Source organism: Vicugna pacos, chromosome 12, assembly GCF_048564905.1.
Source record: "Vicugna pacos chromosome 12, VicPac4, whole genome shotgun sequence".
In the NCBI taxonomy this organism is placed as follows: domain Eukaryota; kingdom Metazoa; phylum Chordata; class Mammalia; order Artiodactyla; family Camelidae; genus Vicugna; species Vicugna pacos.
This window is the reverse complement of record NC_132998.1, coordinates 39,515,603-39,528,840: the sequence shown is the minus strand read 5'-3', so window position 1 is coordinate 39,528,840 and position 13,238 is coordinate 39,515,603. Positions and strand designations below refer to the sequence as shown.

General features: G+C 40.4%; 1 protein-coding gene across 7 annotated transcripts in view; it reads right to left on the bottom strand.

Annotated features, from left to right (window-relative positions):
* Positions 1-13,238, bottom strand: part of POC1B (POC1 centriolar protein B) — an 84,821-nt gene that overhangs the window by 64,891 nt on the left and 6,692 nt on the right. The window lies entirely within an intron of this gene.

Here is a 13,238-nt window from a genome sequence, read left to right as displayed (position 1 = left end):
TAAACAGGACATGAAAAATACTAACCTACTAAAATTACTACAGGAAAAGAATGAAAATTTGTACTAAAATCAAGAAATATTTTTCATTGAAAGATACCACTAAGCAAGTGAAAAGGCAAGCCACAGAGAGGAAGAATATCCTTTCAAACATTTATCCAACATATAACAAAGAATACATAAAGAATCCTACAAATCAATATGGAAAGGCAGAAGAACACAATAGGCAAATAGGAAAGGGCTTAAACAGTCAGTTCATAAAGGATATTCAAATGGCCAAATGGCTGACACATATGAAAAAGTGCTCAAATCCATCAGTCACCAAGAAAGTACAAGTTAAAACCACAATGAGCTATCAGTACACAGTTAATAGAATGGCTACTATAAGAAAGATAAATAACACGAACTCTTGGTGAGGATGTGGAACAACCAGAACTCTCACATAATGCGGTGGTTATAACCCCCCTTGAAAAACTGTCTTGAAACCCACTGTAGCTGAACGTGCACTTACCATGTGACTCAGCGATCCACTCCTAGATATATACCTACAGAAATTTGTATGCATGTTTAGCAGAAGTCATGTACAGATATGCTTGTGAAACTACTATTCAAAGTAGATCAAAACTAGAAATTCACCTATCTATCAAAGTAGAACAGTTACATAAGTTGTGGTATATTCATACAGTGTACCCACTGTGTCCTGACATTTCATTTATATGAAGAACAAGCAAACCTGATCTGCGGAGTCAGCACAGAGATTACGTGGGTGGCAGGGAGGGATGATAAAGGCTATAAGGGAGCACAAGGGGCTTCTGAGGGGACTGGTAATGTTGTTTCTTGCTCTGGGTGTTGGCAAAATGAGCATGTCACACTGTGAAAATTCAGCAAGTTGTCCAATTGTGGTACGTATCTTATACGTCAATAAAATGTTTAAACAAAACAAACAACTCTCACTCTGGCTGTTGTGAGGAGTATACACAGGGGAAGAAGAAAATCTGTTAGGAGACTATTGCAATAATCCAGCCAGGAGAAGGTGGTGGTGTGGCCTAGGCAGAAGGCTGTGGAAGTAGGAGTGGTGCCAGAGAACAGGTTCTTGTCTTACACAGGAAAAGAATTCAAGAGCAAGACATAGTAAAGTGAGAGCAAGTTTACTTAGAGAGATATACACTCCACAGACAGAGTGGGGTCTGACTCACTCAGAAGGGGAAACAGCTTAGGAGATACATACTTAATAGGCAGCATGTGGGCCATCTCCGAAGGGTGAGAGGGAGAGAGACTAAGAGGTGTGGAGGTGTTTAAAATAAAAGTAGATGCGTACTCCAGAGTGCGGTCCATCTCAGAAGGCGAGAGAGAGAGCGACCATGAGGTGCAGAGTTGCTAGTTTTTATGAGCTCATTAATTTCATATGCTAATAATATTAGCATACGACTAGCATATGGAATAGGAGGATTATTCCAACTACTTTGGGGGAGGGGGAGGGATTTCTAGGAATTGGGCCCCCAACCACTTTTTGACCTTTAATCGTCAGCCTAGGGACTATCATGGTGACTGTGGCTGTGCCATGAGGCTCAAGGTCTACTGGAAGTTGAATCTTCCACCATCTTGGTTCTAACCAGTGTGTCCTGTCCTCAGTGCTGTGTTACTCCTTCAGTGGTTGTGCCTTGCCCCCTTCCCCCCTGTCTCAGGAGAAGTGATCAGAACCAAGATACATCGTAAATGGAGAGTCTGCAAGGCTCGCCAATACACTAGGTGTGAGGGAGAGAAAGAGAAAAGAAAACAAGGGTGGCCAGCTTTTGGCCTGGGCACCCAGGTGAATCTTAGAGATATTTAATGAGATTAAGGCATTTAAAGTATTAAGGAAAATAATACTTGTAATACGTGCCTGGCACACAGAAAACACTCAAATGTAGCTATTATTGCTAGTTTTAGTTTTTGTTACTGTCAGCACCAGCCATCCAGATAAATACATTAAGGACTGGAAACTGGAAGAGCTCACTCAGGAAAGGAGTCTAGATGAAGGAGAGGATGAAGGTACTTAACCTGGAGAGAAGGAAGAGCAAAGGAAGGAGCCATGAGTAAAGTTGGAGGAGCAAGGGGTCCATGGTGTCCAGGAATTCAGTACGTGTTCCAAAAGGGTGGCAAGCTGTGTCAGGTGCTTCGGAGAGATTTAGGAAGATCAGGCCTGAACAGGACGGGACCAGTGATATAATTTGTGGGGTCTAGTGTAAAACATAAATGTAGGGGCCCTTGCAGAAGAATCATTAAGAATGTCAAGACAGTGATAGCAGAGCATTAAACAAGTGTAGGACCTACACAGGTCATTTGCCCAAGAAGCCGGCCGTTGGCCAAATGCTGGTTTGGCAGTAAGAATTGTTTCAGTGAAGTGGTGGGATCAAAGCTGGAATGATGCGGGCTGAGGAGAAAATGGGAGAGAGGCAGTAGAGAGAGTTAATGATTCATTAACTCACTGAAGGTTTACAGGGTCGCTAATAATCAACATGACAAGGACCAGGAAAAAACAGTATTACAGGATCCTGGTGAAGCAATAATGAATTGGAAGGGAAGGGGACAGTGGGATGAGAATATGATGCTTAACCGAGAAGGTGACACAGGACTTGAGCCTTCACATATTTTGGCTGAAAAGGAAAAGGGTATCTTAACCATAGTGGATGCTCCAAAATCATAAATTTAGAGTTGATGGCTGCATATTCCTATTAAAGCAACACTTGCCATTATCAGCACGAGGTTCGCTAAAGAGAAGAGACTGAGAGGGCAGGATGAACACATGGGTTAAAGGACAGACAGGACAGCCAAACCTTAGAGCGAGGTGGTATTTCCAACCCCTATTAATTATGAAACTCCAGAGGCAGAGATGTGCCAATTAGAGCTGTGAGGTTCAGGCCACATTCCACCTTTTCTTCCAAATTTCAAGAAAACAGAAAAAAAGACCAACAATCTACAAAAACCCCATGAATGCATTCTTATTAGAAACCATGAAAACCAACACTGAACTTCCCCCTTACTTCCTTATCCTTGCCCCGCCAAACCCTTATACCATGATGATAGAAGGTATTTGATTATTGGAGTCAGTTCTGCACAATGTCAACTTGGAATTTGCTTTCATACATTTTCAGGGAGCCACACCCTCTATAAACATTACCACATCATTCAGAATGTCAAAGCTTGTACCAATTGTCATCTTCACTGGTCTATTTTGAGATAAAATGTCAAAGGGAGAAAGTTAAGAGAAAAGTTTAACTGGTAATCTACCTATTTAAAAAGAATTTATTTATAGTCTATAACAATAATCCATTATTTCAAGAAATCCTCATTAGGACAGAAGAAAGAACAAAGTCCATGCTCACGTAAGCCAGTGCCACGTTTCTGGAGGTGATAATAAAGAGAATGCAAATGGTTTGCTCTCCATAATGTCCAAAAGGCCAACAGTTATTGCGACACCAGAAGCAGCAATAACTTCAGTCAACCTGAGCTCTCTCACTGATTTAACCAAAATCAACTACAGTTAATTAGAGGTTTGCTCTGTGAGGAGTATCTTTTTCTGGAAAGAAATGGCACTGCCTCCAATTTCTGCATTTGTTGTTAAGTTATCTTTTCTATTGGTCATAAATGTATATGATACAGAATTCCAATATTACAAGAGTATTTACCAAATTTCCGTCCATCCCTCGGCCACCTGGTCCCCCTTCCTGAAGGCATTTTCTTGAATATCCTAAGAGAAAATGAGTATCCTCTCTCCTGTGTGCTTAAACAAATATGAGTCTAATCATGTTGTTTTTTTAGGTCATTTTTATTTTTTCTTTCAGTTTTATTGAGGTATAATTGATAGACCTCACTGTATGAGCTTAAGGTGTACAGCATAATGACTTGATTTAGATATACCATACAATGATTACTATAACAAGTTTAGTGAGCATCCATCACCTCGTATGGATACAACATTGAAGAAACAGGAAAAAGTATTTTTCTTTGTGATGAGAACTCAGGATTTACTCTTCTAATACCTTTCATGTATAACATACAGCAGTGTTAATTATCTTTGTCATGTTGTACATTACATCCTGAGTACTTATTTATCTTATAACTGAAAGTGTATAGCTTTTGACTACCTTCATCCAATTCCCCCTCCTCCCACTCCCATCTCTGGTAACCACAGATCTGATCTTTTTTTCTATGAGTTTGTTTGTTTTTGAAGCATAACTGATCTACATACAACACTGTGTTAGTTTCTGGTACATGACATGACATAGTGATAGGATATTTCTATACCTTTCAAAGGGATCACCACAAGTCTAGTTGCCATCTGGCACCATACAAAGATATCACGTTATTTTTTATACAAATGGTAGCATAGCATTCCTGTCATTCTGCATTTTGCTCCCCATCCTCCCTTCCCCAGCCCACTTAGAATTATGTACAGGAGATCATGCTTCATTAACAGAGAGAGCAGCCTTATTCTTTCCCCACTAATTTTCGATAATTTTTTCATTAAAATATAGTTGATTTACAATGTTGTGTTAGTTTCCAGTGTACAGCAAAGTGATTCAGTTATACATATATATATTCTTTTTCATATTCTTTTCCACTATAGTTTATTATAAGATATTGAATATACTCCCCTGTGCTATACAGTAGGACCTTGTTGTTTATCTATTTTCTATATAGTAGTTTGTAAATGCTAATCCGAAACTCCTAATTTAGCCCTCTCTGACCCTTTCCCCTTTGGTAACTGTAAGATCACTTTCTACGTGAGCCTGCTTCTGTTTTATAGACAAATTCATTTGTATCACATTTTAGATTCCACATGTAAGTGATATCATATATTTGTCTTTGTCTGATTTACTTCACTTAATGTCAATCTCTATGTCCATCCATGTTGCTGCAAATGGCATTATTTCATTCTTTTTATGGCTGAGTAGTATCCCACTATATATATATATATATTTATATCCACACCATAACTTCTTTATCCAATCACTGGTGGGGCCAGCGGTGCTCTGGATACAGTGTCTGACTACAGATCAGAAGATTCTGATAAATTTTTATTTTGGTAATTTCAAGCTTACAGAATAGTACAAGATAGTACAAGAAACACCTGTATCTTCTCTACCTTGGATTTTGCCATCATTGTCCATTTGCTTTATTATTCTCTCTCTACATAAACACTTTTATAGATGCATATTTTTTTCTTAACTATTGGAAATCAAGTTAGAGACATAACGTCTCTTTAATACTAAACACTTCAGTATGTATTTCCTAAGAAAAAGGACATTTACTCACATAAACCACAGTATAATTAACAAAATCAGGAAATTAAATACTATTTAATAGATTATTATCTCATCCACAGCACATATATGGACTTTGCCAATTATAGCTATTTTCTCTAATTCATGATATAACCCAGAACATGCAGGACATTAATTGCCATGTGTCTTTAGTCTCCTGTAAAATAAGAGGAAAATTTTATAGATCACTCTTGGTCTTGCTATTTTTGAGGACTGCAGACCTATTATTTTTGTAGCAAGTTCATCAATGTTTTTCCTGATGTTTCCTTGTCATTAGATTCAGGATATCCATTTTTGACAAGAATACCACAGAAATTATGTTGTGCCCATATCAGTGCATCTTATTAGGGTACGCATGGTACCTGTTTGTCCTAGTATTGGTGAGATTAACTTTGATCACTTGGTTTAGGTGGGTTTTGCTTTGTAATGTTAAAATTTTTCTCCTTTGTAATTAATAAGCTTTTTGTAGGGAGATACTTTAAACTATAAAAATATCCTCTTCCTCAATTAACTGTCATTCACTTAATCTTAGCATCCTTCAATGATTTTCCAACCCACAATTTTTCTATAATTTACTAATAAATGTTTAATTAATGAACTAATATTTAAGTTGTTAACTTATTATTTTAAGGAAGAATCTCTTTTTCTCCATTTATCTATTTATTCATTTACTTGCTTATGTCAGTGTGAACTCATAGATTATTTTACTCAATGGGTTATAATTCAAAACTATCATCTGACTCATATTGTTCCAGATTTGGCTAGCAAGAGCCCCTTACGGCTGGCCTCGGTGCCCTTCTGATGTGCATCCATTATTCTTTGAGTACTTCATTATTTCTAGAATTCCAAGACGTTCTAAGATGCACTTTCCCTGCGCCAGCCCTGGAATTGGCCGTTTTCCCCTCAAGAAGCTCTGATTCCTTTTAATACAGAATGGCATTTAGAAACCAAGATCTGGAAACTATGTTTCCTCATTGATACTGGTGTGTCAGTGAACAGAGCTAAGAAATAAGATATAAACAGAAATCTCGGCACACAAAACTAAGAAGTTGGATATAAACAGAAAGCTGTATCTATCCATAGGGAGAAATGAAGATAAAGATACTAAAAATTATGAGTTCACACTGATAACTCCACTTCCAATCTAATGCCACAGAACACATGCCAGCCCTCCCTGTTCTCACATTTATACAGTAAAAAACCTGGCTCCCATTACATTCAATATATTTCTGTTCAAGTGTGAAAGTACACACTTTCAGAACCACCCACCCATCCACACCACGGCAGAAAGCAATCCTACTAACTAGAGTTCAGGGTGCAGTTTTACTCCTTTGCGATCTTGTCAGACTTGGTTTTATCCGTTGTCAGAGTGGATCTCCTTCAGGTCTGAATTTAGTTTTCAGGCATGCCCTTTATTTCATGTGTGGTCCTGATGCCCAAGGCCTGTCTCCCTGGTGTCTCAAGCTGAGGTGCTTGGCCGGATTTCCCCCTTCGTCCCAGCTAGAGCTGTAGGGACTTCCAGCCCTGCATGGTCACTGGGATCGCCAGTCCTCCTCCAGCCCGGCAGAAAGTGACCTCTGCTAGACCTCACAGACCCTCAACCTAAACCTCAGCCAAACCTCACCTGTGGCCGCCGTCCCTACTCAGCAGCAACTTCTCAGGAATTCTGCCACACATTTCAGCCCCGTCACAGCCAGAACTATAACTTCTGGTGCCTCAGCTCGGCCAGGCTGTCACCACCTCTCTGCTGTGCAGCACGAAGAGTGCCCCCACGGAGAAAGCCAAGGTGACCGAGTGGGGCTCACCTTGTGTTTCCTTCTTGCAAAGAGCACAGCTTCACATTCTTTGTTGCTCAATGCCTGAAAACAGCTGCCTCCTATATTCTCATTTTACAGTTGGTTTCAGCTGGAGAGCAAGTTTGGTTACCAGCTACTGTCATGACTGGAGGCAGAAGTCTGCCTTAGCCTTTTCAACAGCTGCATAGTATTCCATGGTGCAGCTATCCCTTAATTTATTTAACCTGTCTACACTATTTAGGTTGGTTAGGGTCTTGTAATTTTACAAATGATGCTGTGATGTACATGTGTCGTTCCTGACATGTGCATGATACCACTGTGCTAAATTCCCAAAAGAATTACCGATGCCTCAGAGTACATATTTTAGAATTTACTAAAAAGTTCCATGTACATAATATAGTATCTCTTACAGCTTTACAAATTTGGAGTATATGCCTCTCAGGCCTTTTCATTCCATATTCAAGAGAGTTCTAATAACTCAATCACATTGATACAGAAATTCTTGAATTTTTCAGTTATTTTGGAAGTCCTTCAATATATTTTCTACTCTCATTATGTCCTACTTTAAAATCCACCACCAGAATGAACCTCAACTGTGTAGTTTGAGGTCTCTACGCTTTTGTACTTTCTGTTGCATTTCTAGATTCATTCTTTTCTTTGGGTCACAACAGAAACACTGGATCACCTTCTTCAGGGAAATATAAACAAGGAAATCTTCTAAGGAAATCTACAAGAAGGAGTTCACCATAAACATTTTTAAGAAGAGAAAATGTAATACCCAGTCACACACATCCGTAACCAGACGGCAATACGGGAGAGGGCTGCATAATAGAAAGGCAATATTCTCATCATCACTAGATAAACGTTAATGCCCTATCCAGTACTTTCAGAATGAGCTGGTACTACCCAAGCACTGTGCAATAATATAATTAAGTGGTGGCACTAACTTAAAATTCCTCTGCCCTGAATGAGGGGATAATTTTCCTGCTACCTGACACTAATTAACTTGGTAGTGTAAACAGAGTCTCAATGGAGTTGTGGTTCCTTTAAAAAATAATCTTTAGTAATGACATTCTAAAGAAATTTAACTTGTTCAAATCCATATCTTGATGAGGACTGACAATCACAGCAACACAAACTCTTGCTGAGTTGCGACTACGGGCCAAGTACTCTGAAGAACTTGGTAGGCATTCTTTCACTTAACCCTCACAAGGCAGGTAACTATCATTATCCCTCTTTCATGCATGAGGAAACGAGGCTTGGTGACGTTAACTGACCTGCCCCCAGTCACGCAGGATGGAAAGTTGCAGAGCTCCAAGGATAGCCCAGTTCTATCCAACTCCAAAGCCTGGGCATATAACCAAGAACCCAGTGCTTTGAGAAGCACTGGGGATTTACGGATTATCTCCATTAGAATTACTGGGGACCTTGTTATAAAAACGCATATTTCTAGTAAGTTACATTCTTTAGAGTGAGACCTAGGAATCTGAACTTTTGAACACTTTCTCAGTTAATTCCGATGTACGTCGAAATCTGAGAAACACCGTACTCTGCAGCTGCCTCTCAGTGCACTCTGGAGATTACTTTAGCACTTGGGACTAATATTTTAAACTATAACAGTATATAAAGCTGCTGCACAGGCTACCATCAAGAACCATAACAGAAAAAGAACTTCTGGCAAAGTTTTATGGTGGTTTCACTGTGAGGAAAATAACTTAAAAATTCAAAATTCCATTCTGTTTCTCTTCAGTCAGAACAAGGAAAAATAAATTTGTACTTTACCATCAGTTAGTCTATAAACATCCCATAGGTTAATAAGGATTGAGTCAATGACAGGGTAACCCAGAGGGCAAAGGTGGGAGGGGGGTGATAACGTCAACGTTAAAATTACATAATTTTAAATGGAAACTTCTAAAATGTAGCTCAGATTATGCAAATCATGTGAAAATACTTTCAAACTCTTCTAAAGTTTGTATAAACTTGACTGCAGCGCTCTGGGGAACTGGCCTAATGGAAAGAGTGCAGCTCCAGAAGGTGACTGGAAATCGGGCTCAGCCAGGCTGTGCGGCTTACTGGCTACACACTTCAGCAAAGCTACTGAGCTCTCTGTTTTTGCCTCCATAAGGGAGGGCCTTTCACAGGTTATCGTTTCTCCATCCTTTCCCCTCCTATCACCTCCCAAACTACCCTGTGAAACCCAAGGTCCCATCACCTTCCAAGAGGCTACTGAGTATAAATCCACCACACATCATGCTCCATGCCCCCTATAACAGCCAAAAGTTTAAGCCTTCAGCCCCTCTGGTCATCAGTCGTCCTGCAATCATTTCCATAATGCTCCGATATCCCCTTAGCTGACCCTGGGACCCAGGCCTTCTATCCTTCCCCAGAGCTACTGCCAGGCCAGAGCAACACCCACCATGTGATCTCCCTTATAGATACAGCCTCCTCTCCGAAAGTCCCTCCTCCTACTTAACTACTCACACTTTGACTCTGCTTGGGGACATCAAGTTCCCTACAACCCTTTCAAGTGACAATCATTTTCTCTTTCCTGTTTGACCTACTTCAGCTCAGTCTTTCTTTCTGTTCCAACTCTGTATTATTAGTTCCTTCCGCAGATATCTCACCCCAACAACATATAAAGCATGGTGGGTGCAGTGTGGGGAGTCCTAAGTAACAAAATAGGCAAAAACTCTACGTGGGGAGCTTAAATTCAAGTGGAAAAGAGGGAAACAAGTCAACCTGCAGGCAAACATACCATTTTAAATCATGTTAAGAGACATGACAGATAAAGCAGGATGCCATAACGAGAATTTTGTGTGGGGGTAGAATACTTAATTCAGAGGGAGTGATCTGAATGGAGTGGCACTTTAGGCAGAGGTACAAAGGACAAGAGGGAGCCAGCCAAGCAGAGTGATGTGCCGAAGAACATTTCAGACCCAGGGACAACCAGGCCTCTCCAAAGACCTTTTCTTTCATGCTCCCTCAGCAACCCATTCCATGGTCACACCCTGGATCCTGGCAGAACGAACACCTCCCTGACCCTTAACTGAACCCACCGTCCTTGGGCAACATGCTTTCCTTAGAGTCTTCTTGTTCAGCAGCTTCTATCTCATCCAGAACTCTAATCCACTGACCTACGTTCTCCACCGAGGCTCTCTTTTCACTATCTTCATTTCACTATCCAATTTATTCATCTTCATTTCTCTCCTAATCCAATTTATAATCCCTCTCTTACACGTATCTTCAATCCTTTGACTTTTCCTCCTTCCTTCCAATTCCCCTGGAAAAATTCCAGCCACTCTGTCTTTTCTTAGACTGTATCTGTGCCCGTGAGGACTGTGAGACACACCCCGGGAAGGCTGGGAGCGCTGTAAATTCACGGTCACCAATTGCACATGGGTCTTCCACACTGCCCAGCAGTGCTCAGCTCTTTAACTCCCTCCCCAACTCTCTCTAGTGACTATTTAGTATCTTCTCCCCTCTTGTCAACATTTGTACCCCGCTCTATTCACAACTTGGCTTTCATGATACTCTATTACAATGGCTTTCCTTCCTATTTTCCCAACTGTTCCTTCCTTGATTCTTTTGTTGTCTCCTTTTCTGATATAAAAGCTGGAGATCTTCAGGACTCAGAAATGAGGCATGTGCCCTCATGATTCTATGCTCTTCCCAGGGGACTTCACCTATTCTACTACTCCCAAATGCTACTAACTCCCAAATTTCCCTCTCTCCCAGACCATCACCCAAGTTAGAGGACCGCCGCCCTAGTCTGAACCACCATCATCTCCTGCTGAGATTATTATATCACTATAATAGCTCCTAATTGATTTCTCTACTAACAGTAGTTCAATCTCCACGTAGTAACCAAAGGGAAATTTTTGAGGTATAAATCAAGTTGTGTCATTCCCTTATGTAAAATTCTTCAAAAACTTCCCACAACTGTCAGAACAAAACCTAAAATTTCATTTCCTGTGGCTGCCATAACAAATTAGCAAAAACTTGAAGGCTTAAAACAACAAACGGATTCTCTCACAGTTCTGGAGGCCAGAAGTCAAAATCAAGGTGTTGGCAGGACCACACTCCCTCTAAAGAATCCAGAGATTTCATTCCTTGCCTTTTCCAGCTTCGGGGGCCTTCAGGATCTCCTTGGCTGGAGGCTGTCATTCCAACCTCTGCCTCTGGCAGATAATTCAGTATGATACTTGCTCGGGATCTTTGATCATGGGAACTGCAAAGACCTTTTCTTTCAAACAAGGTCACATTACAGGTTACAGAGATTAGGATATGGACACATCTTTTGGAGGGTCACCATTTAACCCATTATAGCCTCCAAGGATTTATGCAAGCTGCCTCTGTCTCCCCTTGCAATTTCATCTCCCAGAGCTCTCTTTCTTTCTTTGTTTACAGCTCTACCCATTCTGGCCTTCTTTTATTTCCTTGATCAAGGGCAAGATCTTTCCCACCTTTGCATTTGCTATTCTGCCTCTAGCCTTTGCCTACATAACTTTCCTTTAAGGTCTTGAGTTAAATCTAACTTCCACACAGAAGTGTTCTTTGACCCCATAAACTGGTTATCACCCCTCAAAGAAGCCTGTTCCCTTTCTTCACAGCATTCAGCCATTTCCCTGTTTTGAGTTGTACCTGCACATGATTTGGATGTTTACTTGTTAACATTTGTCTCTGTCACTGGACCGTGAATTCCTCATACCACCATAAGAAGCCCATCTGTTTTGTACACCTGTTTGTACACCCAAGCACCTGACACAGCAGAATTAAAAACAACAAAAAAAGAGTACTAAGTAAACAGAGTACCTCCTATTCCTTTTTTGAGCAGGATTAGTTAAGTGTAAATAAATGGATTAGAATGGTGACCAGACAGCTGAGGACACTGCTGGCCTGCAGGTGACACTCCTCCCAGGCCAGCCTGGGGAAGTGATCAAGCTGGCACAAAAGGAAAAACAGTACCAGATTACTAGCAAGTTGGAAGGACCTCGGTAGACTTCAGTTCTGCCATAAACAACTATACACTTCAGGAACTCATTTCACCTTTTGTAATAATATCTACCTCCTGTTGAAAGGGATTGATTCAGGTTTTTCTGAAATTTTAGGAGAAACTGATACAAACTGATTTCTACCTGCAGCCTAATAACAAGCTGGGAAATTCACATATATAACTTCCTTAATTCTGCTGAATTACAGAATGACTCAAGTATTAATAATAAATGTTGCCGGCCTGTTTTAAAGTCTAGAATGCTCAGAGGGACGTAGAAAAGAACAATCTTTCCTGCAAAACATGAAATTCTCCAGACTCTTTTTCTCCACTAAGGTTTTGTTTTGTTTTTTTCTATTGCGGTACAATTCACATACCATAAATTCACCCTTTTGAAGTGTACAAATCTCACTGTTATGCCCAAATTCAAACAACCATTGTCACTAGTTCCAGAACATTCTCATCACCACTACCACATCCTCCAAAAAACCCATCCTCATTAGCAATCGTTCTCTATTCCTTCCTCCCCCAGCCCCTGGAAACCACTAATGTCCTGTCTCTATGGATTTTCCAGTCTTTTTTTTTACACTTATGAAATTGAAACAGAGAGATTAGATGACTTGCATAGGGTTACAGTCACTTAGAAACTTACTAGGAAGATTGTATTTCTCATTATTAGCAAGATCATAACACATGTGTTTATAATAACTTTTAAAACTATATTAAAAAAATAAGATCAGTGAAAGTATATTCAGCTTGACTACACATACCCTAAAAGTGGCTGTAAAACATCTGATACATAAACAGAGCCCTTAGACTATTGATGCTCAGGCAATGTCAGGCTGGGAGAGGAAGGGCTGAAGGGCATTAGGCAGAAATCATTTAAGAGGAAGAAAGATGCTACTGGTGGGCGGGAAATGCACTTAGGGACAGGGTGATGCAGAGAGAGGGTTGAGGGAAACGTGAGGCTATGCAGTTTATAAGACAGACGTATTTCTTTTCAGACCAGGATTTTTAAATTTGTGCTAATGTACACAGGTGGCCACCTGCTTCCTTTTATAGTGCCCCCAGTGGGTCCCAGAGATCCCTGATCATTTCCAGTTTGTCTATGAGTAGTTAATGCATTAATAGTGTTAACACCAATTCAGA